Here is a 27,824-nt window from a genome sequence, read left to right as displayed (position 1 = left end):
CAGGGAACATAAGGGACCTGGCTTGAGATTACAAAATGGCTGAGAAACAAAGAGGAGAGAGGTGCAGAAACCTGGCGAATACAGCCCTTGTCGCTGAAATGTCAGACCCACTGAAGTCAAGCCCATTAATCTTGTTTTATTGCAAGATTCAAAATCGCCATGCTATGGCAGCCACAAAATTGATAGATGGGTTTCTCTGTGTTCACCCAGTACCTTGGCTGCCTGGGAAACCAGACCCCAGATGAACAAGGAGAGGAAATTAAAACCGCCCTTGGAGGTTTTTCAGTAACTGCTGCTAGAGAAAGACTGGGCATTCACGGTCTCTGGCCGCCAAGCTGCTTACACTTGGGTTTTACTGCATTTTTTATAAGCAAATCAAAGAAATAGAAATGCTGAAACATCGCGGTAAATCTTAAGCAGCTTCCCACTCCAGTGAGGGGCAGGAGCGGCCACAACCTGGCTGTCCTGTTGCTTAAGGCCATGGGGCTGTGATCTTGTTTGGCTTTTTGTTAATGACATAGGTGAAAAATAGAAATGCCTGGTTGTTTTAATTTGGGGTTCTTTGATCACTGGGGAGCTGAAACCTTTTTCCATATGTCAGTTTTCTAGTTGGATTCCATCTTTTGTAAATAGCCATTTTCCTTCTGCCACTAATGTAATTAATGATTCAGTTCAGCAGTTCCGCATGTACTGTGGGTCTAGCACATTCAGAGGTGAGGAAGGCATGGAGGTGAGTTATGTATGTCCCACTTCCTAACACAGTACAGGGGGAAGGAGAGAGAGTAGGAGGGAGAAAGGGAAACAGAATGTCACTTTGCTGCAATGTGGCTGATAAGGATACTTCCAGAATGTTTTCCCTGTTTTTTTTTTTTTTTTTTTTTTTTGCTTTTTAAACAAAAATTTTGGAGAACATAGAGATGTTTCTGTTCTTTTAATATTATCAATTACCTATCTTTTGTGATTACTTCTATCACTTTTTAAATATTCATTTTTGTTTCATTTTAACTTTCTGTGGTCAATTTTTTTTAAATCCCAAATCCGGCTGAAATTTATTTACATGTTAGATTTGTATGAGTTATAGGTCTTCCTTCTTTTTCTAAATTACTTTGATTTTGCAAACATTATATTGACTAATTCTTCCCTTTTCTGAGTGTTTTTTTTTTTGATAGCTCTTTTGTTTGTTATACATAAAATTCCCACATATACACACACAGGGATTATAATATTTATTTTCCTTTGTGCCGATACGTTGCTCTTTATTATTGTTGATTTTCAATACATTTAAATATCTGGCAGAACTAGCACATCCCAGAATTTTTTTGTAGTCTATCTTATTTATTCTTTCTTTTGACTATTAGGGATTTTTTTTCCAGTTCCAAGAAAATATCCAGAGAAATTATTTTTGACCTTGTATTCAATCTATATATTTATTTAGGTAAACCAATATGTTTATAATATAATGTTAGGAGTAACACTCAAAATCCTAAGGAAATTGATCTCGGACAAAGGATTCTTAGCAAAGCAATTTTACTTCTGTGCAGAGGGGTGCCTCCTTGGCCAGTCGCCATGAGAGCACACCTGAACAAAGGGGCACGAGAGCCTTCATTCCTGACACAAGTCCTGCTCCTGTGTACATTCCCCATTGGTCGGGGTCGGGTCGTACAATCTAAACTAATCTCGGTTGGCTAAACATTGGATTTTTTTTTAGGTAAGGTGGGCACATAAAAGAAAATGGAGAGGAAGGGGAAGGGGTGTCTGTAATGAGGTAGAAAGTTAGTCCTCTTCTCAGATAAGGAAAGGATGTCAGCTGGTACTGATAATGCCTGGTACTGTGGCGTGCCTGGGCATCTAACAAAGGCAAAAAGGGAAAAAGGAGAAAAAGGGAGGGGGTACTATGAATTAAAGAATAAAATATAGATCAGATTATTTGAAGAGAAACCTCATCATATCCCACAGTAACATGAATAGCACCATCCAGGAATGAATTATATTTTACTTTTATTCAAATTTCTTGTAATTTGTCCCAAAGTTTGATGCTTTGTTTATAAAGCCACTCACATGAAGATATATGTTTAGTATAATAATTTGTACACTTTGCTATAATTTAGATTAGATTTCTTTGTATTTTAGTAATGCGCAAGGAAATTATTATTTTATTTATGTGTACATCTTGTATCTGGTTAATTTTCTACACTTAAAAAATTAATTCTGGAGGTTTTCAGTTAAAACCTGCTTTTGGCGCCGCTCAGCCCAGGGCTGGGACCCCACCAGGGCTGGGACTGCCCGGCCAGGCCCCCGCCCGCGCCTCCCCGCGCCACCCCGCCCCTCCCAGCGCCACCCAGCGCCCCTCACCGTGCGCTCTCCACGCACCCGCCGGCGCGGCCAGACCGGGTAGCCAGAAAAATCATTTTTCTTCGCTGGGAAGGTGAACATTTGTGGCATTGATTTCCCGGATCTGGTAACATGGCAAAAGATGCCGGTCTTATTGAAGCCAACGGAGAACTCAAGGTCTTCACAGACCAAAACCTTAGTCCCGGAAAAGTCGTGGTGTCCCTCGTGGCCGTTCACCCCTCCACCGTCAACCCGCTCGGGAAGCAGCTCTTGGCAAAAACCTTTGGACAGTCCAATGTCAACATTGCCCAGCAAGTGGTAATTAGTACGCCTCAGAGACCAGCAGCGTCAAACGCCCTGGTGGTAGGAAGCCCACACATCCCCAGCACTCACTTTGCCTCTCAGAGCCAGCCTTCTGACTCCTCACCTTGGGCTGCCGGGAAGCGCAACAGAAAAGGAGAGAAGAATGGCCAGGGGCCTGCGGCACTTCTCCATGGTCTGCGAGAAGGTTCAGAGGAACGGAACCACTTCCTACAACGAAGTGGGGGACGAGCTGGTCTCGGAGTTCAGTGCTGCCGACAACCACATCTTACCAAACGAGTCAGGTTATGACCAGAACAGCATAAGACGGCGCGTCTACGATGCCGTAAACGTGCTGATGGCCATGAACATCATCTCCAACGAGAAAAAGGAGATCAAGTGGATTGGTCTGCCCACCAACTCAGCTCAGGAATGTCAGAACTTAGAGGTGGAAAGACGGAGGAGACTTGAAAGAATAAAACAGAAACAGTCTCAACTTCAAAACTTATTCTACAGCAAATTGCCTTCAAGAACCTGGTGCAGAGAAACCGGCACTCAGAGCAGCAGGCCAGCCAGCCGCTGCCACCCAACTTGGTCATCCACCTGCCCTTCATCATCATCAACACCAGCAAGAAGACCATCATCGACTGCAGCATCTACAATGACAATTTCGAGTGTCTGTTTAATTTTGACAACACATTTGAAATTCACGATGACACAGAAGCGCTGAAGCAGATGGGCATGGCCTGCGGGCTGGAGTCTGGGAGCTGCTCTGCTGAAGACCTTAAAATGGCCAGAAGTCTGGTCCGAAAGGCTCTGGAGCCGTACGTGACAGAAATGGCTCAGGGAACGTTGGAGGCGTGTTCATCACGACGGCAGGTTCCACGTCTAACGGCACGAGGTTCTCTGCCAGTGACCTGACCAACGGTGCAGCTAGGACGCTGGCCACAAGCCCCGATGCGTCTCAGTACAGCGGCTCCAGGGTGGAGACCCTGGTGTCTTAAGTCGGGGAGGACGACGAGGAGGATAATGTCTTCAACGAGGATGAGGAGGACGACTGACGTTCTCCCCACTTCAATTTCAGCTTCAGGAAAACGTTTACGGGAAAGAATTTTTTTTTTTTTTATTGTGGGTTTTCTGTTTCCTTTTGGCCCACTCCCAAGGAGATATTGGTAAGCTATTGAATTTAGATATGCACCTCTGATAAGCAAGGATTGTTTCCCGTAGGATTAGGACGTGCTGTGGATGTGTGTTTTGATACCAGTGTACAGATGCAGAGTGTTTATTTACTGTTTAGGATTTTGTGTTTTCATTTTCTATTTTTCTTCAAGTGCAGAGTTCATTTTTGCCGCTGAACATTTTTTGTTGAGTTTCTGAAGCAATTGTATTTCATCCACATTCATGAAAATGAAACGCCCTCCTGTTGTGGACGGTGATCACCTGATGCCGTTTATTTGCGTGAGTTTGGGCGGCGCCCCCGCTGGCAGATGGTGAGACTCTGTGGAGTTTGTTCAGTGGTACCATGTCCAAGCAAACAGCAGAATTCGACTTTCTAAACAGCCCCAAGCAAAACAGCAGAATTCAGCTTTCTAAACAATAAACACCATCAAATATTGACTTTATTGTCCCTTAAATTATATTGACTGTTGTGATTCCATCAAGTTTATACACTCTTTTCTCTCCCTATTTTGCAGCAACAAATTGCAAAGTGCTTTTGTTTCTTTGTTTTTGTTTGGTTAAAGCTTATTGCCACGCTGGTGCGGCTATGGAGGCTATCTGGAAGGCTTGGAATGGTTTATTGCTTATGGTAAAATTTGCCTGATTTCTTGCAGGCAGCGTTTGGAAACATTTTATTATATAGTTGTTTATATACTTGTAATTCTATCATTTAAAGACATGTACTGAAACAAATGTATTTATTTCATAAGTATCTTCCTGTAATCTATTATAAAATTGAAATTAAATATAGAGAATGTTTTAGCAATTTTTTAGCTCAAAATTTGTCAATCATTTTTAATGGTTCTTTTTTTTATAAAAAGAAAAAGGAATTTAAGGACAGGCAGTAGTCTCTTTTAAAATTTATTCATAAAACTCATTAACTGCACAGTTGCTATTAGCTGCCTGTTCTAAAATGATAGTCTTTTTATTGAAACACAAACTTTTCTGTAATATTTTATGGAATATAAAGAGACTTTAATTGTTTGACTAGTTTAACTTGGCACTGGTTAGTTTTTATTAATAAAACGTGCATGGGCATTTAAAAAACAAACAAAAAACAAACAAAAAACCCCCCTGCTTTTGTAGATATTCAGTCATACCATCAGCATATAACGGCACTTTGTCTCTTTCTAATTAATCTATATCACTGTTAACTGTCTTTTCTTTCTTATGTTGTTTCAAGACTCTATAATAAAAATGGTGGTAGACAACAGTCTTTGTTCCTGAGGTAAATGGAAAGTTTTTGGTACAGTGTCACCTTTGAGCATAATCTTGAGGATATTGAGCTAAAAATACTATTTTTATTGTAACAATGCCAGTAACACAAACACTGATATTGGTGTCTACTGTGTGGTATTGTGTGCCAGGCACTGTTCTAGGCTCTTTCTATATAGGTAACTTCATACAATCCTCACATTAAACCATTATTTCCATGCTACAGGGGGGTCATGGGGCACAAGGAGGTTGGTAACTGACCAAGTCACTAACAGAAAGAGGACATGAATCCAGGCATCTGGCTCCCAAGACCAGATTTAGCTGCTTCTAAAGAACATGAGTTTATCCATGTTACAAAGCGTATTTTATTAGAATTGATCAAACTAACTGGAGCAAATAAGATTTTCACATCTATTAAAATGACCATGAGACTTTTCTTCCTTAGTCTAATAGTGACTTCTAATAGATTGCTCCCTACTGAGGCTTCATTCTCTCATTCACAGGATAAGCTTCATTGGGTCCATAGAACGTTCTTTTATTTGTTATTGATTTTCTTTAGTTTGTAATTGAAGATTTTTTTTTTTTTTTGTATACATAAGAGTGACTGGTTTAGTTTCTAGTCTTTCTGGTTATGTGATTTCTTTTAAAAGAGTTTCTTCTTTATTATAATTTGTTTATTTTGAGAAATCTACAAAGTGGAGAAAACTGCAAAAAAGTAGTACAACCTCTAGAATTGGAAAGTTGTCAACATCTTGGTATATTTGCTTCAAGGCTTGTTTCGTTTTTCCTGAAACATATGAAAATTTCAAGATAAAAAAATAAGTTCCCCTTAATTCTACTTCTAGATATATACCCAGAAGAATTAAAAGCAGGGGCTCAAACAAATACTTGCACAACATGCTTATGGCAGCATTACTCACAGGAACCAAAAGGTGGAAGCAACTCAGGTGTCCACTGATGGATGAATGGATACATGAAATGTGGCATAGCGATACCATGGAATATTATTTAGCCTTAAAAAGGAAGCAAATTTTTTTTTTTTTTTTTTTTTTTTTTTAAGACAAGAGTCTCACTCTGTCGTCCAGGCTGGAGTGCAGTGGTGCGATCTCTGCTCACTGCAAGCTCCGCCTCCCGGGTTCACGCCATTCTCCTGCCTCAGCCTCCCGAGTAGCTGGGACTACAGGCACCTGCCACCACACCCAGCTAATTTTTTGTATTTTTAGTAGAGATGGGGTTTCACCGTGTTAGCCAAGATGGTCTCCATCTCCTGACCTCGTGATCCGCCCGCCTCGGCCTCCCAAAGTGCTGGGATTAAAATTCTGACACATGCTACAACATGGATGAACAATGAAAACATTATGCTATGTGAAGTAAGCCAATCAGGAAAAAATATTTATAATTTCACTCATATAAGCTACCCAGACTGGTCAAATTCACAGAGACGTAAAGAATGAAGGTTGCCAGGGAGTGAGGGAGAGTGAAATGGGAAGTTAGCACTTAATATGCACAGAGTTTCAGTTTTGCTAGATGAAAGCATTCTGGAGATGGATGGTGGTTGCACAACAACATACAGGTACTAAATGCCACTGAACTGCGTGTGTAGAAGTGGTTAAGATGGCAGCATTTATGTGTATTTTATCACAGTTAAGTAAAAAAGAAGTCCCCCTTATTTTACATTCCCAGTGTCATTCTTGTCTCAGGTGTCCAGAGGGAATCATTGTCATGAATTGATTATAATATCTTCCAGTCTATCTTTTATGGTTTTGCAAACATACATATGAATCTATGAAAGGTTTACAGCATTCTTTTGTGTTTCCTAAAATTTCCATTGAAAGTAATATGCTGCATGGAACATTCAACAATTGGACTTTTATCACTACATTTTATTTATGTATTTCTTTATTGTTATTTAAATGCAGTTCAATTCTTTTTGCTGTTTCAAACAATCCCATAGTGAATGTGTCTGTTTACAGAATATGTACCTGAGATTATCCAAAGTGTAGACCTGGAACTGAATGACTGGGTCACAGCATGAATGTTTTCAGTGATCCTAGATAATGTCCATTTGCTCTGAAAGTTATTATTCAAATTTAAATACCAGCCAGCAGAGGATGAGAGTACCCGTTTCCCCCTAGCTTCAGCAAGATCAGTATTGACATTTAAAATTTAGTTTTTGCCAACCTGCTAGGTGTGAAACGTTATCTCCTTGTTTAATTCACCTTTCCTTGAGTACTGGTGAGCTTGAAAACCTTTTCACATGTTTATGAACCACTGGTTTTCTCATCTCAGAATCACCTGGTCTTTGTCTTTGCTTTTTTTTGACATGAAGTCTCACTCTGTCACCCTGGCTGGAGTGCAGTGGCACGATCTTGGCTCACTGCAACCTCTGCCTCTCTGGTTCAAGAGATTCTCCTGCCTTAGCCTCCCGAGTAACTGGGATTACAGGCGTGCACGACCACACCCAGCTAATTTTTGCATTTTTAGTAAAGATGGGGTTTTGCCTTGTTGGCCTGACTGGTCTCAAACTCCTGACCTCAGATGATCTGCCCACCTCGGCCTCCCAAAGTGGTTTTTTTTCTTTATTGATTTGAAATTTATTAGATATTTTGGAAATTAATTATTTGTCCCTGCAGATATCACAAATATATTTTCTAGTCTTTTCATTTAACTTTGTTTTTTATCATACCAAAGATTTTAATTTTGATGTAGTCAGATTTAAAAATATTTTTCATTATGATCTATGCTTATCTTTAAGAAATTATCCCCTACCCTTGGCCCATAAAAATATTATCAGATATATTCTTCGAATTGATTTCAAATTTTTTTTCTAAGGTAGATTTTAATCAATATGAAATTTGGAGACCTTATGATCTCTTCTGCAAGTGTGGAAATTTGAAATTAATAGGATGAATTAAATTTTTCTTTATTGCTTAAGAAGTAGTGGTATTGGATAGAGATTATGAGTGTTCTAAATATTTAGATAGGTTTATCAACAAATACATAAGGATCACTGAGAAATTACAATGACATATCCTCCTTTCTAATGATCTGTTCTGTGATTCAGATATTGTTAAAAGGTTGACCAGGAGCTTGTCTGTTTTGTTTTCCTCTCAAAGTTCTAGTTTTTAGTAACACTACTATTACCACTACTCTTACAGCAACAGCCATGACCACTTCTGCCTCTCAAGATTTAGTGAGCCCTTATCCATTATTCACCAGACACTGTGCTGTGAGCTTTACCAGGCATTTACTTTCATTTAATTTTTACAACAATCTTATATATAAAGTTGTTATATTTTACAGATGGGAAACATGAGAAAGTAGGGCACAGAGAAATGAACTAAATGTTCCAAAGTTGCAGAGCTGTGTGTATTGAAATCGAGCTGCAAACCCAGCTTCACCTGACCTAAGATAAAGGGCTTGTAGTCCCTACATTCCACTGCCTTCTTCTTTTTTTCCCCTTCTCATTCCATTATTTCTCGTTTCCATTTTTTGCCAGTATTATTTCATTTCTTCTATTTTCTCCTGATGGGATTTGTTTTCCGTTCATTCTCACTTCTTGCTTTCATTGCCTCACTCTCTTGCTGTCGTGTTTTACACACAGTAGTGTGTAGGATGTTATTTTTAGTTTCTATATATTTGAGTTTTTTCTCTTTTTAACATATATGAATGTTTAACTCATTGCATTTTGATCTGAAAATATTAGCCATAAAAATTCTGCCATAAGGTATTCATCAATGTTTTCTTCACGATTTAGCATATGATCACTTTTTTTTGCTTATAGACTGAGTACATATACTTTAAAAGAAAAAGTAATCCATATTTTTGCATTACAAGATTTGAAATAAGTCTATTAGATGTACTGTTTTTATTGTGTCATCCATTTTTTTCTAGTTCCTCATTTACTTTCTAAATACTTGGGTCTGTAATAGGCTGATAACAGTAAATTCTATTCTTACACCCAAGCATGTTTTTGTTTGATTTCTTATGTATTTTTACAGTTTTTGCCTTATACACTTGCAAGTCTTACGTAAAGTTTTTAATTTTAAGCACCATGGTGTCCAGAATTAATCCTGCTGTTCTTTGATTTAAATTCAGCAGGCATATTTGGGCCCAATAATTCATTTTTAAACTTTTATTACCTTTCTGCCACTGAAGCAGAAGCAGATCTTATGGACAACTTAACACTGACTTTTAAAAATTCTAATCTTTACATAGCTTGAGACAGGCCACTTATATCCATTTTCATTACCACCATGCTGCCACTTCATTTTATGTCTTCTTGTCCTCTGTTGTCTTTTTTGATTTTTGATGTATAGTTCAATAAATGACTATGTTATACTTTGTTTTCTGTCTAAAGATTGTTTTTTTTTTTTCGAGACCGAGTTTTGTTCTGTTGCCCCGGCTGGAGTGCAGAGCGCTATCTTGGCTCACTTCAACCTCTACCTCCCGGGTTCAAGTGATTCTCCTGCCTCAACCTCCTGAGTAGCTGGGACTACAGGCATGCGCCACCACGCCCAGCTAATTTTTGTATTTTTATTAGAGACAGGGTTTCACCATGTTGGCAAGGATGGTCTTGATCTCCTGACCTTGTAATCTGCCTGCCTCGGCCTCCCAAAGTGCTGGGATTACAGGTGTAAGCCACTGCGCCCGGCCTAAAGATGTGTTTTTAAGAGGTCACTCTAATTTTAAAATAAAAATATTTATGATCAATTTACAAGACACTCCACTAACATTCGTAAAGCTATAATCCTCATTTTTAAACTTTCCAGACAAAGGCAACTTTTAACCCTCCTTCTTAACTGCTGAGAGATATTAGAGGTTTTGCTACTTTTCCTTCTTCCTTCTTTCCCCTCCCATTCTTCATTGATACAATTTGATTTTTGATCCCACTTTACCTTTTCTCATCATTTTTTAGTTCTAATTATTTGTAGCTTGTTTTGGAGCCACAACTTTAGTTAATAAAATCAATTCTCAACAGTTAATTCTATTTTCTACTGTTCTATTATTACCTTATCCTTGACATTCTTCTTGGCATTGATGACTTTTTAAAGTGAGCAGATGGTCATATAGGCATCCCCAGGTGTTTTTCCATTTCCAATTTCCCCTTTTCCTCTTTATTTTTGAGAGTGTTCACCACAGAGTGGGTTCCTATGAGGTTTATCACCTGAGGGTAGATGGTTGTAAAGTGAAATACTGTAGACCTCACTAAGAAGTAACTGTGCACCCACAGCACTCTCAGAGAACATCCTAATTCTTAAAGTATTGTAAAAGCATCAGTCCATTTTCTTCTATGATTGCTTTTACATTTGGTAGAGAAAAAATGAAGAAAGAAATGATGACCTCTATTCAGCACTGTTACAGACTGGATCATGTCTTCTTAAAATTCACAGGCTGAATCCCTAACCCCCAATGTAACTGTATTTGGGATAGGGCCTTAAAGATGTAATAGAGGTGCAGTGAGGTCCTAAGAGTGGGCCCTAATCCAGCATGACTGCTGTCCGTATAAGAAGAGGAAGAGACACCAGGAGTGTGTGTGGACTGAGAAAGACCCACAGCAAGAAGGGCACCATCTATTAAGCCAGGAAGAGAGACTCACCAGAAACCACCCTGCTGTCACCTTGATCTTGGCCTTCCAACCTGCGAACCAGGAGAAAATAAATTTCTATTGCTTAAGCCACCCAGTAAGTGATATTTTGTCATGGCAGCCCTAGAAAATGAATTCAAGCACTTAGTCTGTGCCAAGAGCTGTACAAAATGTTTAATCTCTGACAACAACCCTATGTGGCATTTTTACTGTAGTGTCGTGAATGAGGAAATTGAACCTTGAAGTGACTTGCTCAGGTCAACAGTTTGTAATTGATGAAGCTAGAATTGAAACCAAAATCTTTCTGATTCCAGATCACATCCTTTTCCTTCACTGTCACTGCCTCCTAGTAAATTCAGATTCTAGTTTCTTTAAGTGGAATCTGGTCTTTCTTCTTTGCAAAGTGTGAAACGTTATTTCAGTTGTTCACGTTGCTGCTCACATCAGTTGGCATCAACCCTGGAAATCCACTCACTCTGAGCATCCAGGGAGCATGAACCCCACCCCCGTGCCTCTGTGAGGATGTTTCTTTTCCCTCCCTCTAGGTCTAGTTGCTGCTAGCTTTCTTCAGATCTCAACTTTTGCTCCATCTGCAATGCAGTCATTCCTGATTCCCATTATTCTAATATTATACTCACAACGCTTTGTGTTCCCTTTCTTCCTTCTCCTTCCTTCCTTCCTTCCTTCCTTCCTTCCTTCCTTCCTTCCTTCCTTCCTTTCACAAGTGGATAATTGTGGGTTCATTTATGTAATTATTTTAATACTTTCCCCTGCACTGATCTGTAAACTCCATGGGAGTATGCACTCGATTTTCCTCATCACTGGGAACACACAGCCTGACCTGCAGCAGGCATGCATAGACATCTGTAGAATAGAGGAGCAAGGGAACGAATGACTCTAAGGAGCCTGCTTCTCCCATCCAGCCTTACTTGGAAGATATGCCCCAATCTCGCTGCAGGAAGGGGCCTCCTGAATTACCCAGAGACAGATCTCTAAGTGTTGCACCTAGAAGGTGGAGGACAAGTACCAAACCTGGAGTCCTGGGCCTCAACTTGAGATATAACACTCTCTCTTCCCAGCTGGGTGAGAAACTTAAATTCTCTGGCCCTCAGTCTTTTCATGTAGAAAAGAAATGAGTTGGACCAGGTGTTCCTTATTGTTCTAGAGGTCCACACATTCTGTGATTCTGTGCCATCACTGGGCACAGCCCCTCCTATTACAATGGGGGATTGGGAATTCTAAGAGGACTCATCCCATCTTCAGATAGTTACAGAACACAGATGGTAGACTGGGACCCATGGGTTCCTCAGAGCACATGGGGCCACTGGAGCAGTAGCTGGGCTTCAGTGAGTCAGAAGTCCAGGGAAGGAGGAGCCTGAAGTCTGGGTCAAATCTGTAGGCAAGAGCAGGATGGTGCAACCCACCCTTTGATGCTTATTGTGCCATAGGCTTTCTTTTCTTCATCATCACCTCCCCTGTCCAGGCCAAGTGTGTCCCTGGGCTTCAAAGACTATCCTGCTGTGACTCAGCACGCCTACCACCTTGAAGCATTGGCAAGAGCATGGAGACAGAGGTGTGGCTTCTACAAAATTATGTTACTCAGGAAGGGAAGCTTCGTAAATTCTGAAATCTCTGCAAACATGGGATAATTAGGTCGTACAATGGCTAATGAATTTAATGCAGATAATTGCAATTTAATGCACATTGACAAAACAATTTAAAGTCCTGATACACATCAATGGCTTCTGATTCCTTGGGAATGCTTCCGAGATGAAGAGGTCTGCTCCGTGCTTTAATACAAAAGGTATTTTATGTCTCAGAGCAAGGGAGCGCAGGGTGGGGTCCTTTAAGGCATCTACTTGCCAAGAGTGAGTTCACATCCTCCTCTTCCCCTTGCTTTTGCCAAATGCACAAACAAGGCCATTGGTTGATAATGAGCAAGAGATAATTCACTGGAACGAAGGCTCCACAAATCGAAAAGACATATGTTCTAATGCAGTATACACTTAACTTCGGAGACCAGCTTTAAGATACAGCTTGCTAGTTTGTAAAGCCAAAGCTAATCTTAAAGGGAACAGGAGCCCAGGTCTTAGAGCCTATAGAGCAGTAATTGGAAACCCTTTACAGACCATAAGAGACAAAAAGAGGAATGTGAGGCCCCTGGGGCCCCGTTTCTAAAATCAGGGCTAACTCTTTGGAAATGTGACGACAATGTGTTATGGGGGTCCCAAGGCCAAGTCACACTTTCCACCAGAATGGAACTTACCTGAGTGGGTCCTGACTTACTTCTAAGCTACTTAACCAGTCACTGAATATCTAGTAGAAGCAATGCACAGAGCAGACCGGTAAGAGGATTTAAGCTAGAGGTCTGTGTTGTTTGACCTGTGCAGGGAAACTTTAAGTGAGAATCCCGTTTTCTTTCTCTCTCTCTCTCTCTCTCTCTCTCTCTCTCTCTCTCCTTCCTCCCTCCCTCCTTCCCTCCCTCCCTCCCTCCCTCCCTCCCTCCCTCCTTTCTTTCTTTCTTTCTTTCTTTCTTTCTTTCTTTCTTTCTTTCTTTCTTTCTTTCTTTCTTTCTTTCTTTCTTTCTTTCTTTCTTTCTTTCTTTCCTTCCTTCCTTCCTTCCTTCCTTCCTTCCTTCCTTCCTTCCTTCCTTCCTTCTTTCCTTCTTTCTTTCTTTCTTTCTTTCTTTCCCAGGCTGGAGTGCAATGGCATGATCTCAGCTTACTGTAACCTCCGCATCCCCGGTTCAAATGATTCTCTGGCCTCAGTGTCCTGATCAGCTGGGATTACAGGTGCATGCCACCACGCCCAGCTACTTTTGTATTTTTAGTAGAGACGGGGTTTCACCATGTTGGCCAGGCTGATGTCTGGCGCATGACCTCAGGTGATCTGCCTGCCTTGGCTTCCCAAAGTGCTGGGATTACAGGGGTGAGCTACTGCGCCCAGCAGAGAATCACATTTTCTAGATTCTTTTGAACAATCAGAGGGTCTAACCACAATGGACCTGTGTTCTTACATGCCAGTAATCATGCGGGCCTAAGGAGCTGCTCTCTTTAGATGGGCAGGTGTTCTCCTGATCTCTGCATCCCAGGCTCTAGGTTGTCTTCTTTCATTTAGGCCACCTTCTTGGTCCCAGCAGGCATTTGGATTTGAGTTCTCTAGTCCACCTGTGCAGGTACTGAGCTGGAAGTGAGATCTAAAGATGAAATCTGATGAAGTATGTTGGATACAAATAGTCTCCTCATTTACGCAACAATCTGTAAGCATCTATTCTGTGCCGGGCTGTGTGCTGGTGCTGAGAATATGAAGATGGAAAGTCCTCATTGAGTGATCTTAAGAGCTTACCATCTCTAGGGGGAGACAGACATGTACACAGATGGACTGAAATACAAAGTGATTGCTATAGTTACCCAGAGAACATGGATATGAAATGTTAAACCTTAGTGTCCTGACTACTCTAGTCTGAAGAATGGTTAATGGTGTTCCATAGGTAGGCCTTGGGCTGAGCAATTGGGAATCAATGTTAGTGCCGACTGTAAGCAAGAAATGGCTTTTCCTACTAAGGGGCTGAAAGAGCCTTCTCATTGGTTTAGCAGGCTAGAAAAAAAAAAAAAAAAAACAGCTGCAAAAGTTTGCCTGGTCATAGAGAATGCGTGCTGCAGCATTATGTAGCTGTTTTAGGACTTTTTAAAGAAAGAATGCGAGATACTGTTTGCATTTGGAGCAAAGCGTGAATACAGACTAAGGCTTAAGTATCATGCTTCTTTATGCTTTTAAAACTCTTTGAGCTGTTATAAGAGATAATTTTGTTAATGTTACTATGGTAGGTGATAGCCAATGGTGAAGGAATGGAAGTCTCTCTAGAAGAGACTGAGGAAAGGCTGGGAACCAAGGTTTTTGAGAAGTCTGTCCCTATTTATGTTTAGTAAGTGTCAAGAGGTAGCCTGAGCCTAGTTAGAGTTAAACCCACCTTTGGATAAAGAAGTCTTATTACTGAAATACTGGATTTTTAATACACTAGTTCACTATTTGGTATTCTATATACCCCTTCAAGCACTTTTTTCCCGCTCACAACAAACTATACTTTATACAATTCTGGATGCTAAAACTTAGGGATTTTCTCTTTACATAAATTTTGGCTCCATTCTTTCTGGAACAATCTAATTTATCAAAACTGGGAGTTCTCAAGTGAATGCAAAAGGAGCAGGCCATAGCTTTTTTATTAGAGAGACTGTCAGAAACTTGAGATCTTTTGGCCTATGATAATACCATTTATTTTTGCATTGCTTCACAGTTTGCCACGTGTTTTTACATCATCTCATTTGATCCTAAACAGCTTGACAGAGCAACTGCTATCGAAATATTACACATGGGAAAAATGAGCCTCAGGGAAGTTAAATGACTTGACCAAGATCTGCTCATAGTCACAAGTATTTTTTTTTTCAGAGGTTGTAATGTCTCATATTTAGTCCTTTGCCATCTATGTTGATTTGCTTTTGTCTATTTCCTCATTATTGAAGTATATACTTTAAATATATACGTTAAAGTATCAAAATATCATAGAGGAACATTTGAACTATATTCAGGAAATATGTTTAAAGATATTTATATATTGCCCTACAAAACTTAACATTTAAAACTGATAATATCTGTAATGACATCAGAATGAAAGAAAAAAAGTTGTACAGTGTATATTCCTTTGTTTGAATCCCAATCTTTTTCATAGGTAATGACAGATGCCTTATTGTGAAGCTTATTTATAATAGTAGTAAACCTAACTGGATTTGGATGAAGAAGTCTTAATACTGGAAAAAAAAATCAGTGTTCTAGGGCAAGAATCAGAAGCACGAGTGCAGGTGAGATCGTATGGGAGCAGAACACTGCGGGGCTCACAAGAGAATCAGACTGGCCCGGCCTAGGGACGTCTCTGGCTAAGCTAACTCTGGGCTCCCACCGTAATCCAAGTCAGACTGAGCATTTGATCTCTGTAAGCCATGGGAATAGCAGCATAATGCTACAGCTCGCACCCTTAACAGACCATCCTTAGCAGCTTTGTTCCTTGGTTTTAATATCTATGCTATGCCTATTTTTTTGTAAGATGTTCACACATTTTGTTGTCTTCTTCATTAAGTGCTGACTGTAAAGTATGACCCAAATGGTGTTGTAAATAGATGGCTTGTGTGAACATACACTTAGAATTAAGACTGTGGTACCTGGTGGAAAAAGAAAACAACAGTTAAGGCTTGCCATTGCAAGATCCTATCATGTTGCCATTTGCTTCCATTTGTATCTGGGCAGGTTACATGCTGTGCCACAATGGAACTATGGGTGAAGTGTGTGAGAGCCCAGAGGAAAGAATAGCTGAATTTTCCTGGGAGAGTGAGGGTGGGTCTCACCCAGGAAGGAACCCTGGGGCCAACACTTGAAGGAGAAAAGATCTGTGGGATAGATAAATCCTACTGGGACAGGTGAAGGAGGGGGGTAGTCTTTGAATTTGGCCTTGAAGGGTGTAAACCCTTTGACCAAGCAAAAATGAGGAGAAAAGGACATCCCAGTAGGGAGGAAAAGCATGCAAAAGTTGGAGTAGGCACGAAATAGTGGTTTATAGGAAATCCGCACTAAGGCCCAGAATAGCAGATTAATGCCAGGCCAGTGCCATGGAAAATCAGAAGATGTTCACTGATGAGTATGGTGCTATGAAATGAGTGATTTGATGAACAGAACTCTGTCTTGAAACATATGCTCATCAGTGGAGTTCAAGGTGAGTTTATGGAGGAGAAACTGGCAGCAGTGATCTTTAGCTACCTCCTTCCTCTCTGAGGTTCAGCTCTATAATTTCAGAAACACAGGAATTTGGTGGCAGGATCATTGTCAAGATTGTAAAAAATGTGTATAATGCACACTGTAAGGTGCCCAGCACCTGGCATACAGTAGCTGCTCAGCAAATAGCCTCTCCCTCTCCTCTCTGTTCCCGTGAGCTGCATGTCAAGCTGGATCCTGGCTGTCTCAGCTGCCAGGTTATGCAGGGCCACAGGCAACCTTCATTTTAGCTGCTAAAAGGTAGTGATGGACTGAGGTGCCAATAATTTTTTTAACGCTAAAGAGTACACGTGTAAGAATGATCCTTCTCACATTCTGACACCTTGATAACATCTCATTTATTTATAGCGTTAGCTAATTAACACCAAATGTCAGCGTGCCTACAGCTAAAATATTCTATTATTTCAGTGTCTCTTTTCAGATTACTATGCTGTGTGGATAATTCTTCATTTGTGGGCAAGATAAAAATGAAACTTTACAAGAAGATCCTTAGGGAGCCTGACTGGTAGCTGGGATTATGGCATTCTCCATTTCTCATCTCTGGCCATGGTGAAATTAGCTGTGCTCTGTTATTTTTGGCTTCGTGATCTTAAAGAAGTCACGTAAGCCCTGTGAGTTTCTAGATCTTTAAAGGATAATTTTCTCCCCTTCTGTAAGAGAGTTGTGAAGATAAAGGAAGAATGTTTGTGAAAGGTTGGGTTAAATGTAGAATCATATGAAAGCTTATGCATTGCTGATATAGTCAATTTTTCATAAATTATTTTCAGAAAGTTATGGCAATTTTCACTAGAGACACAGGAAGCTCTTAGACTGCTTCTCCATCAGAGTCAAGAAATAGCTATTAAATGGGTTTTAAAAAACTAACTAAAAAGAGTGAAATTAGTTGATTTCTTGATCCATTGAATTGATTGAGTCACCCTTCAAGGCCAGAATAGACAACAATTTTTTTTCACAAATATTTGCTTCAAAAAGTGGGTGGTGGCCAAAGTGAGCAGAGGTTGGGGCTGCTGCTGCTTTTTCCTGTGGCCTGTGCAGAGCCCACATAGGGTCAATGGAAAAGCCAGCTCCAGGGTGATGTAGGAGGCAGAGGCAATCTTACGTTTGTGATCGCTCCTCTGCCCAGCTCCAGAAAGTTCACAGGCACCTCGTCCTTAGCCATTCCCCACTACCACACATTATTTCCAGAACTTTGATGGGAAGCAAAAGAAGTGACACCATGCCCTCCTGAGGGAGTGGCCTCCTCCTTAATACTCCAATGTGAATACCCCCTACTCCCAAACTTTAATTTCCTCTTTTGACATTTCTCGGTCTCAGCATGGATTGGTTTTGGTGTGGGAGGATGGGGGAAAAGTCTCTTATTGGCTTTCCTCAGGCCTGCTTCCCTTATCAGTACAGCCACACAGTGCCTGTTATGGACTGACTCTTGGTGTCCCCGCAAAATTCATTTGTTGAAATCCTAACCTACAAGGTGATGGTATTGGAAGGCGGGGTCTTCCGTAAGTGATTACATTATGAGGGGGAACCATCACGAGTGGGATTAGTGCCCCTATAAAAGAGGCCTCAGAGAGCTCACCCCTTTCGCCATGTGAGGACACGGCTAGAAGGCACCATCCATGGACCAGGAAGGCGCACTCTCATCAGACACCTAATGTGTTGGTGCCTTAGTCTTAGACTTCCCACCCCGCAACTGTGAGACATCAGCATGTGCTGTTTAAGCCATCCAGTCCACGGTATATTTGTTATAGCAGCCCAAGTAGACTAAGGCAGGGCCTAAGGCTAAACCTCCCACTCGATTTTCAGCATAAATCTGGTTATGAGTTGGGTTCTGTAGGGGCAAACTCTGAAACAGAATTTGAAGTACAAACTCATATTAGGGAGAACACCTATGGAAGGAAGGAGATGAAGCCTGGATGGGAAGGGGGAGAAACTGAATCCCACTGCAGGCTCAGCAATGCCTGGCCAACCCAGTGGGGAGCTGTGGGTGAAGGGGGGTCCATCAGAGTTGTGCCCCACTGGGCAGAAATGACCAGGCCTGTTGACTCTCACCACACCTGGTCCTCAGATGTGGACTGTTCTGGGAAAGACAAGACACTTTCCACAGGTGGGGAAAACCCTGAAGATGCTGGGGACAGGAGGCTGTCTGCCCGCCATTCTCCCGATGATTGGCAGGCAGCCCTTTTCTGAAGGGGGTCTGGGCAGTGCACCCCCATGTCCACCAGCCTACTCCTTGTGCTTCTCAGGACCCCTGCTCCATACTCACTCAGGAAGCGGCTTGTCCAGGATTCTGGTGGCCTCTCTTGCTCAGAAACCTAGAAGAGGCAGGTTAGCAAGATAAGATACAGCCCCAGCTTCTGCATTTGGGCTCCAGGCCACAAGTGATACACAGCTTCCCTTCTCCACTGTACAATCTAGAATGCCCTCTCCTTCACTTACCCTCGCTACTGGTCTTGGTGGCTTTCCTGGTGGTGGAACTGGACCCTCATCCGCAAAGAATCTGCATCCCTAGTCACATGCTCTCCAGCTGCAGTTGTTGCACTTGTGTGTGTACAAACATAATGATCAAGAGGGACCCAGTGGATCACCTGGATTCCACACTCACTCCTCATGCCCTCATTTTTAATACCAGCCACCTCCTCCTGATGATCAGGGTCATCTAACCCACCAACAAGGTGACTTTTCTTCTTGCCTACTGGTCTCTCAACACAAAGAAGTGAAAGTGCCCAGGTAGGAACCACATCATATAATTCAATGGGACTCCTACGGTGTATCCCTGAGAAAGCGTGCACCCTCTGGGGACCAGGACCTCTAACCCTTCAGAGTCCAGAGTTGTAGGGGTGGGATGTACAGAGTCCACTAGTGTGTCATTAAGAGTCAGTGGTAAGTGGGGCCACCCCTGATTTTACACCTTGGTTCCTGGACCCCTGTATTCTTCCTTCTGGGGACACAGCTCTATATAACAACATTTGATTTGTACATATGTTACACCCTGGAGGACGGTACACTATCCTTGCAGAGTATTGCACTCAGCGGGGCTCAGCAGGCCATTCCAGCTCTCTATCAGCTGGCAGCTTTGTGGTCACAAGGTACATACAACCAGGGTGTCTCATAGTCATGGGCCTACTCCCCTGACTTACTTGCAGAACAGAACCTAAAGAAACTCATCAGGTGTCATGCTTCTGTTTCCACAATGGGAGGTGCAAGTTACAATAATTCATTCACTTTGGAGGAAATGTCCCAGCATACCTCTGTCTACTGGGCCTTAAAAATAGTAAGAGCATGGCAGCCCCTGAGTCCTTGTATTGTTCATCTCTAGTCCTCTGGAGTGTATATGTGGTTGGCCTCCTCTTCTTATCTGTCCCAATCAATATAACACCACTGCCGTAATGAGAACCAGGGTGATATTATATAGGATGTCCAGATGGTCCAGGTCTCTTCCAGTTATGTCATGACAGGTTGGGAGAGTTAACATATTTCTGGGACAAAATTGTAAATGGATATTGTTGTCTATTCCATGTGAATGCAAACTATTTATGATCCTCTTTTTTAAGAGGGATAGAAAGAACACATTTGCCAAATAAATGACCACATACCATATACGTGAAGCTGCCTTCATATGTTCTAACAAAGAAACGACAGCTACAGTCAGGGTTATAACTGGGAGGAGCCTGCAGTAGTCTCTAGTCTGCTCTAGGAGCCAAGTGCTTTCTGCAGGGGCTATCCCCTTGAGTTACATGGAGACATGAAAGGGGCCACCTCTGCCTCCTTCACAACCCTAAGGGCAGCAGTTATCTTTGCTATCTTTCCAGGGATGCATTACTATTTTCGATTTACTATCTAAGCTGGAGTGAGGTAATTGCAGAGGATTCCATTTGGCCTTTCCACAAATGACCTTTCCATTTGGCTGTCACTCCACAAGCCACGGACCCAATGGGGCTGTTACATGTACTACCAAGCATGTCGATCCCAATCTTACACTTGGGCACTGGGGAAATGATCACAGTGTGGGTCCATGGATCCTGTGGACCTGCTGTAAGCTGGACCTGGGGCAGGGAACCTCTTATTTCATAACCCCCTTTCTCCCCATTCTAACAGCAGGGCCTTGATAATGTTTTGGGTCTCTGGGTATCAATGTCAACTGTGACTAACAATCCTTGAACTCTCTCGTCCTTCCCCTTCCTTTATACAGCTACCAGAGTAAATGTCTATAAATCCTTTTGTGAAAGGACTAGATGATTCTTGGGTGTGTACACTTGCCAGAATGTTGTAAGGTCCTTCCTTTTGGGGACCTAGCTACCTGTTCAGTCAATGAATTTTCAGTCTGAAATTTGACTCAAGTCCAGAAGCTAAGCAAAGGTCTATGACATTTTATTGGGGTAACTTCTGTCAGCCTACTGATCACCTAGTCTCAATTTCCTCATCTGCTATAAGCTGGGCAGTGCCCTTATCAACTGCCCATCTATTAGATCCCTTAGAACTCCACAGTCTATTTTTTAAAATTATTATACTTTAAGTTCTAGGGTACATGTGCACAACATGCAGGTTTGTTACATATGTATACATCTGCCATGTTGGTGTGCTGCACCTATTAACTCATTTATATTAGGTGTATCTCCTAATGCTATCCCTCCCCCCTCCCGCCACCCCATGACAGGCCCCGGTGTGTGATGTTCCCCTTCCTGTGTCCAAGTATTCTCATTGTTCAATTCCCATCTATGAGTGAGAACATGCAGTGTTTGGTTTTCTGTTCTTCAGATAGTTCACTGAGAATGATGGTTTCCAGCTGCAACCATGTCCCTACAAAGGACATGAACTCATCCTTTTTTAGCTGCATAGTATTCCATGGTGTATATGTGCCACATTTTCTTAATCCAGTCTGACATTGATGGACATTTGGGTTGGTTCCAAGTCTTTGCTATTGTGAATAGTGCCGCAATAAACATACATGTGCATGTGTCTTTATAGCAGCATGATTTATAATCCTTTGGGTATATACCCAGTAATGGGATGGCTGGGTCAAAATGGTATTTCTAGTTCTATATCCTTGAGGAATTGCCACACTGTCTTCCACAATGGTTGAACTAGTTTACAGTCCCACCAACAGTGTAAAAGTGTTCTTATTTGTCCACATCCTCTCCAGCACCTGTTGTTTCCTGACTTTTTAATGATTGTCATTCTAACTGGTGTGAGATGATATCTCATTGTGGTTTTGATTTGCATTTCTCTGATGGCCAGTGATGATGAGCATTTTTTCATGTGTCTGTTGGCTGCATAGATGTCTTCTTTTGAGAAGTGTCTGTTCATATCCTTTGCTCTTGAGGCCAACATCATCCTGATACCAAAGCCTGGCAGAGACACAACAACAACAAAAAAGAGAATTTTAGACCAATATCCCTGATGAACATCGATGCAGAAATCCTCAATAAAATACTGGCAAACCGAATCCAGCAGCGTGTCAAAAAGCTTATCCACCATGATCAAGTGGGCTTCATCCCTGGGATGCAGAACTCCACAGTCTATTATGGCTCACAGTCCCTTAGCTGCCACTCTGTCCCTGCTGGTCATAACAATAATTGCAATTCCTTGGCTTTGGGCAGTCTTGCCCCACTTCCTCTATTGTTTCAAGATCTAATCATCCCCATTACAGTCAGCAAGCCAAGTTCTGTAGCAGCCTCTTCTGCTATCACCTCCGGCCTGCAAATGGACTTGGTAAAGTGGGGCATAATCCTTCTGGATTTGGTAAATGCTGTGTTCAGTGGGTCTTCCTATGCAATCTAATCCTCTGCTTGGTGTTCCAGTCAAATGGGGGCAGAAGGAGAGATAAAATTGTAATGCAGCCTCAAAAAAATGTTGCCAATCTTATGGGGTGCTCTGGAGCAAGTAGTGGCTATTACAGTTGCATCCTTTCGGACCAGAAAGGCCAGGCCTTTGTACCCCCACTCACTTAGTTACCAGGTGAAAGCTTCACAGGAAAGCATGTCTTGGGTCGGGGGGAACTCTGCAGCAGAGGCAGACCCTGAAGGTGCTGATCATGCAGGCTGTGTGCTGACCACTCTCCCTGCAGGTGAGTGGATCCTTCTTGGAAGGGGGAGCTGAGCAGTGCATCTCTGTGTCTCCTAGTCTTTGTCCTTGATGATGTTTCACAAGCCCCCTGGGATGTGCTAATAATGCCTATGCTAGCCATTCCCCTAGAATCATCATTGTGCTAGAAATGTACAGAATGTACAGGGCCTCAAAGGCTTTGGGTTTCAGAGTCACGGTTGGAGAAATTGCAGACATAACAGGACTTTGTGTTCTTGGAGATAAACCTGGAAAACTCTCCCTTTCTCTGGTCTGGCATGAAAACTCAAGCCTTGGGATTGGAGCAGAAACCATAGCGTAAGGACATAGTAAGGGTCAGGAGTTCGGGCAGTGATCTGTGGGCACGATGGAGTCACTGAAGGGTTTGGAAATCTGAAGCAACATGTCTGGAGATGTGTTATGAGAAGGGTTTTTTGGCAGCTTGTGTGGAGGATGGAATCGAGGAGATAGGTATCAGGGGGCCAATTAGGACACTGTTGCCATGGTTCATGTGAGAGATGAGCACATGGACTAAGACAGTGATGGGGCGGGTGGAAAAGAGGGAATGATTTGAAAAACATCCAGGTGATAGAGTGCCAGGACATGCCTATATGGAATGTCACATGACAGGGAGAGGTGAGTCATGAATTCTCCAGTTTCTGCATCTGGGCACATTATTTTAACAGGGTCATTTCCCAAAGCATAACAGTGCAGTCAAATTAGAGAGAGGATTTGAAATGTTTCTATTTCAAAGTAATAGGAATCAAAGCAAGGATGATTGGCAAACTGTTGGAATTTTCCTAGGCTGTTTTCATGTCAACTGTGACTAACAATTCTTCTTCCCATCTGCTCTTCTCATCCTGGGATTTCCTGTCCACTAGGCCCCTGCTCTCTTATGTGCCCCCTCTCTGAAGCTTGGGTTTCTCCTACATTCTGGGGTCCACACAGCTGACAGAGGGGGCAGGGGTCAAATACAAACCCCAGGTCTTCTGATGGTCATGCTCAGTCCTAACTCCAGGTGACTTATTCTCAGCTGTCCCACACCACCCTACTCTAGCAATATGACATGACATAGACCCATGGTTCATACCTACTTAGATGTTGCTCCAGGGTTTAGGATTCTGAACAAAAGCCCCTTGGTTTGGGCCCCAAGCTTTAGAGGACCCCACTCTGGCTCTCATCTGGCTGTACCTCTTTCCAAAGGGCAATGAAACTGAGTCCCCTTCCTAGATCATGGTCTAAATATTCAGAGCCTCAGAGTCTGCATCTGGGGACCATGCAGTTCTTCCCTGGTTCTGTCCTCCTGATCTGTGTACCCCTAAGTTTTGGGGGGCATGAACAGGTTACATGTGCAGACAGGGGCGTGCACACATGTGTGTGCAAGGCTTATCTCAGTGTGGAAAGAAGCCCAGGACAGGGGTCGAGGAGGGTGAGCATGAGCCCAGGACCTCCATTAGTGTGCTTGTTCTGGACCTTGCAAATGTTAAGGATAGGCATGCCCTAGGGCAGGGCTTCTCCTCTTTGGCAATATTGACATTTGGGGCTGAATAATCCCTTATTGTAAGAGCCTGTCCTGGCATTGTAGAATGATTAGCATCATCCCTGGCCTCTACCCACCAGATGCCAGTAACGCTGCCCACCCCAATCACAACAATTTAAAATGTTTCCAGATATTTTCAAATGTCCTCTGGACTGGGGAGCCAGAGGAGGCAAAATAACTACCAGTTGAGAACCACTGCCCTAGAATGATTAGTTGGGTATAGCCGGTTTGACCTAAAATTTCTAGTTCAAAAGACCTTTAGGACTTGAAAAAACAAGTGGATTAAAGAAAAAAAAAAGAATCAAAAAAAATTTTTAATGTGTACACAACTTATTAAATATTTCCTTTGGCATATGTAAGCAAGATATAGTAGTGGCAATCATGTGCATTGGTTAGGAATTGCTGTCAGTGCTGTGGGTACTAGGAGCAGTGACCAATTATTCCATCTGGCCTTGGTTCAGGACATCATCTGTCTGTTTGGACCCCTGTGAACCACTGTGTTGTGTTGTGCCTGGTTGCTCCTTCTCGGGTTCCATTCTGGTCCTGTTGTACCCGCCACAACATATAGGACCCTTCAGTCTCCTGCTGCATTTCTATCCTAACTTGACTTGAACCTCAATGATTTTTCTCTTCTCAATCATAGACCAGAGTGACCTTGCTTCTCTTTCTCTAAGAATTGCACAAAACCATGGGGTGCCAAAGCCCCTCCCAGATCAGATTGCTGAACCCAGGATTGCCTGAACTGAGCTATTTACTAGGCTGTTTTATCTTAGGAGCTTTTGGGTTCCTGGTGAAAGGCCTAACAGAAAAGCTCTTTCCCTGCACCACATGCCTTTTTATTTAAGATATTTTATGGTCTTTCCTGTGAGCATTCTCATAGCAATGATGGAGCTGGATCAAAGGGGTTACACTTCCTCAAATGGGGACTGCCCCTTTATTGCTTTTTTATCTTTAGGAAATACTTGTAAATGGTGCTTTTCCAGGAGGACCAGAAAGTGGTCCTTCTTCCTTCTGGTCCTCCCAGAAAGAAGCCACTTACAAGAATCTCCTTGTCATGGCTTGTTGTCCCCACCCTGGGATTACTACTGTCCTGAATGGAATCACACACATCTCCCTGGTAGAGCTTCCTCTTGCTCATGATCCCTTGGGCCTGCTCTTCTGAGTTTTGGGTGGCATCACCTCGGGGAAACAATGTCTGTCTTCTTCAGTGGTAACAGTCTCAGGCCCCACCCACTCCCAGCCACCCAGGAACTATCTATGCGACTTGAAAAGTGGACACCTATTCATTCTTTATAAGTTCCAGGAAAGCAGAGACTATGTATGTCCTGCTGTAGACACGACTTTGGTGCCTGGCACACAGCAGGTAGACTCTGATGAGTAAATTTACTAATATGGTGAATCCTTGGAGGTCTTATCTAGAATAATGCCTTAACGAATAATACTGGATAGAATCACTTTGGGTTTTAGGCCCTGCTTCTAGGCTCTTATAATAGAATCTGCAAGATGCAAACCAATTTGGCTGAATTTTGAGACAGTGATGACGTAGTAGGGAAAATATCATTTATCGAACACTTACTGTATGTAGGCTGTATTTGAGGTGCTTTTCATACTCTGCTGGGTTCAATCCTCATAGCAATCCTACAAGCAAGTATTCTCACCTGCATCTTAGAGATGAGACAAAGGAGACTCAGCAAAAGTCAGAAACACAGTCATTGTAACAGTCTAAGAGGCAGAGTTGAGATTTGAACCCAGCACCATCTGAGCAGCCTGTGTGCTTTTCCATCTATACTGCTGATTCCATGACTCAGCAGAGGGAACCACTGGGGGCAGACATGGGGCCCATGATCAGAATGTTCCCCTCTCACATCCAGTGAGGAGGAGGTGTCTGCTGCCTATGGTCCACCATATCCAAGTAAACTGTAGCTGTTCCCTCTATGTAGGTAATGAAGAAGGAGAGAATGCTACAAAACAAACAAAACTGAAATTGATGCCACACTGGTGGGCAAGGCCCACGCCAGCAAGATGTGGAAGAAGGTGAACCCTATGAGTGAGCTGGAGGAAAGCAGGTACAATCAAGCTGCATAGATCCACTCTCCTCGGCTACTTGTAATAAAAGATAGAGAGCTGGAATTCTTCGTCGTTTAAAGTGGCTTAGCTGTTCCTTGGTTTAAATATACATAAAAACAATGCCAGGAAAAGAATGTAAGTAAACAAGGGTATGGCTCCAACCTAGGTCAGCTTGCCGTCCCGTGGACTTCTTGTGCGTTCAAAAACCTTACTCCGGCTGGATGTGGTGGCTCACGCCTCTAATCCCAGCACTTTGATCATGAAGCAAGGAGTTCAAGATCAGCCTGGCCAATATGGTGAAATCCTATTTCTACTGAAAGTACAAAAATTACAGCGCTCCTGTAATCCCAGCTACTCGGGAGGCTGAGGCAGGAGAACCGCTTGAACCTTGCGGGGCGGAGGTTGCAGTGAGCTGAGATCGCCCTGCTGCACTCCAGCCTGGGTGACAGCGAGACTATCTCAAAAAAACAAACAAACAAACAAACAAAAAACTTCCAAGTCTGTTTAATTTCGTATTATTAAAGGAGATATCGAGTGTAATTAGCATCCCCTCAAAAGCACATCAGCTTTCTCATCCTTGAAGAAAGGTTGTTTAATTAATTTGAACACACTGAAAATCAAGTTGTTGGAAGTACAGGAAAGCAACGCCACAAATGGAAGATCTACCTGGTAGGAACTCCTTCAGTGCAACAGCAAACTTACTCTTGGATAAAACTTACTCTTGGATAGAACTTACTCTTTGGTATTCTAAATGAAGACCATTTCTGGATGGCCCACGGAGTGCTAGCTCTTTCCACATCCTTTAAATTAGCTGTCTCATTTCATCCTCACAACAGCCCTTGCAGGGAGGCATTATTTTCCCCGTTTCACACAAGATAAAACCGTGATTCAGGAATTTGCTTAAAGACATGGAATTGGTATGTAAAAAAAATCTAGGATCCTACTACAGTCTGTCTAGTTCCAAAGCCCGGACAATCCCAATCCTCGCTGTATTCAACAGCTTGCCTCAAATTCAAAGTCTAGAGACCTTAACTGATCATGTGATTGGCATAAATTGCTTAACTTGTTGGGGCCAGCTTCCCCAAAAAGTAAATTGGAATCCTGGTCTCTCCCTTACATGCAAGTTCTGAAAATTTAAAAATGGGGAGATAGATATAGATGCATTTTGAAAAATTATAAGCCTACATTATAAGCATAAAGATATACTTTCATTTAACAATCAAAGGGAATTACATTTCTCTCCACTCCATCTACGTTTTTAAGTATTGCCAAGGCTTTTCAATGTATCTATATTCTTGCTATTTCATTGACTTGGAAAAATTTCCTCGAAATCTACCTTTCTATCTGGCAAATCTTCTCAGTTTTTTAAGCCTCCATTCTCAGGCACTGTCTCCTTCAGGAAGCCTTCTCTGACTGCCTCTACCATGTGCCTCCCCACCCCTGGCCACAGTCGTAGCACTTGCTACACCGTGTTTTGTCTGCCTTTTCACACATTAACTAGACCTAGAGCTCTCCCAGGGCAGGGGGCATGGCCTAGTCTCTTCTGTCCTGACAAGGAATAAGACATACATTGCAATGCTTCAAGGATGTCTATGAAACTGATCTACATGCGTGAAACCCTCAAGTCTGAGTTCCTGAGACAAACTTTAAACCTAAACCCAAGAAACAATTATGCCGCCTCAGGGAAAA

The 27,824-nt window shown here is 42.3% G+C and overlaps 1 long non-coding RNA gene and 1 pseudogene across 1 annotated transcript in view; both read left to right on the top strand.

Moving 5' to 3' along the window:
- Positions 1 to 27,824, top strand: part of LOC123574464 (uncharacterized) — a 201,619-nt gene that overhangs the window by 100,927 nt on the left and 72,868 nt on the right. The gene's annotated exons all lie outside the window — the stretch shown is intronic.
- Positions 2,349 to 3,785, top strand: LOC102119129 (transcription factor Dp-1 pseudogene; annotated as a pseudogene).

The sequence above is a fragment of the Macaca fascicularis genome, chromosome 7 (assembly GCF_037993035.2).
Source record: "Macaca fascicularis isolate 582-1 chromosome 7, T2T-MFA8v1.1".
NCBI lineage: Eukaryota > Metazoa > Chordata > Mammalia > Primates > Cercopithecidae > Macaca > Macaca fascicularis.
The sequence above is the reverse complement of the archived record's forward strand: the minus strand, read 5'-3'. Positions and strand labels throughout refer to the sequence as shown.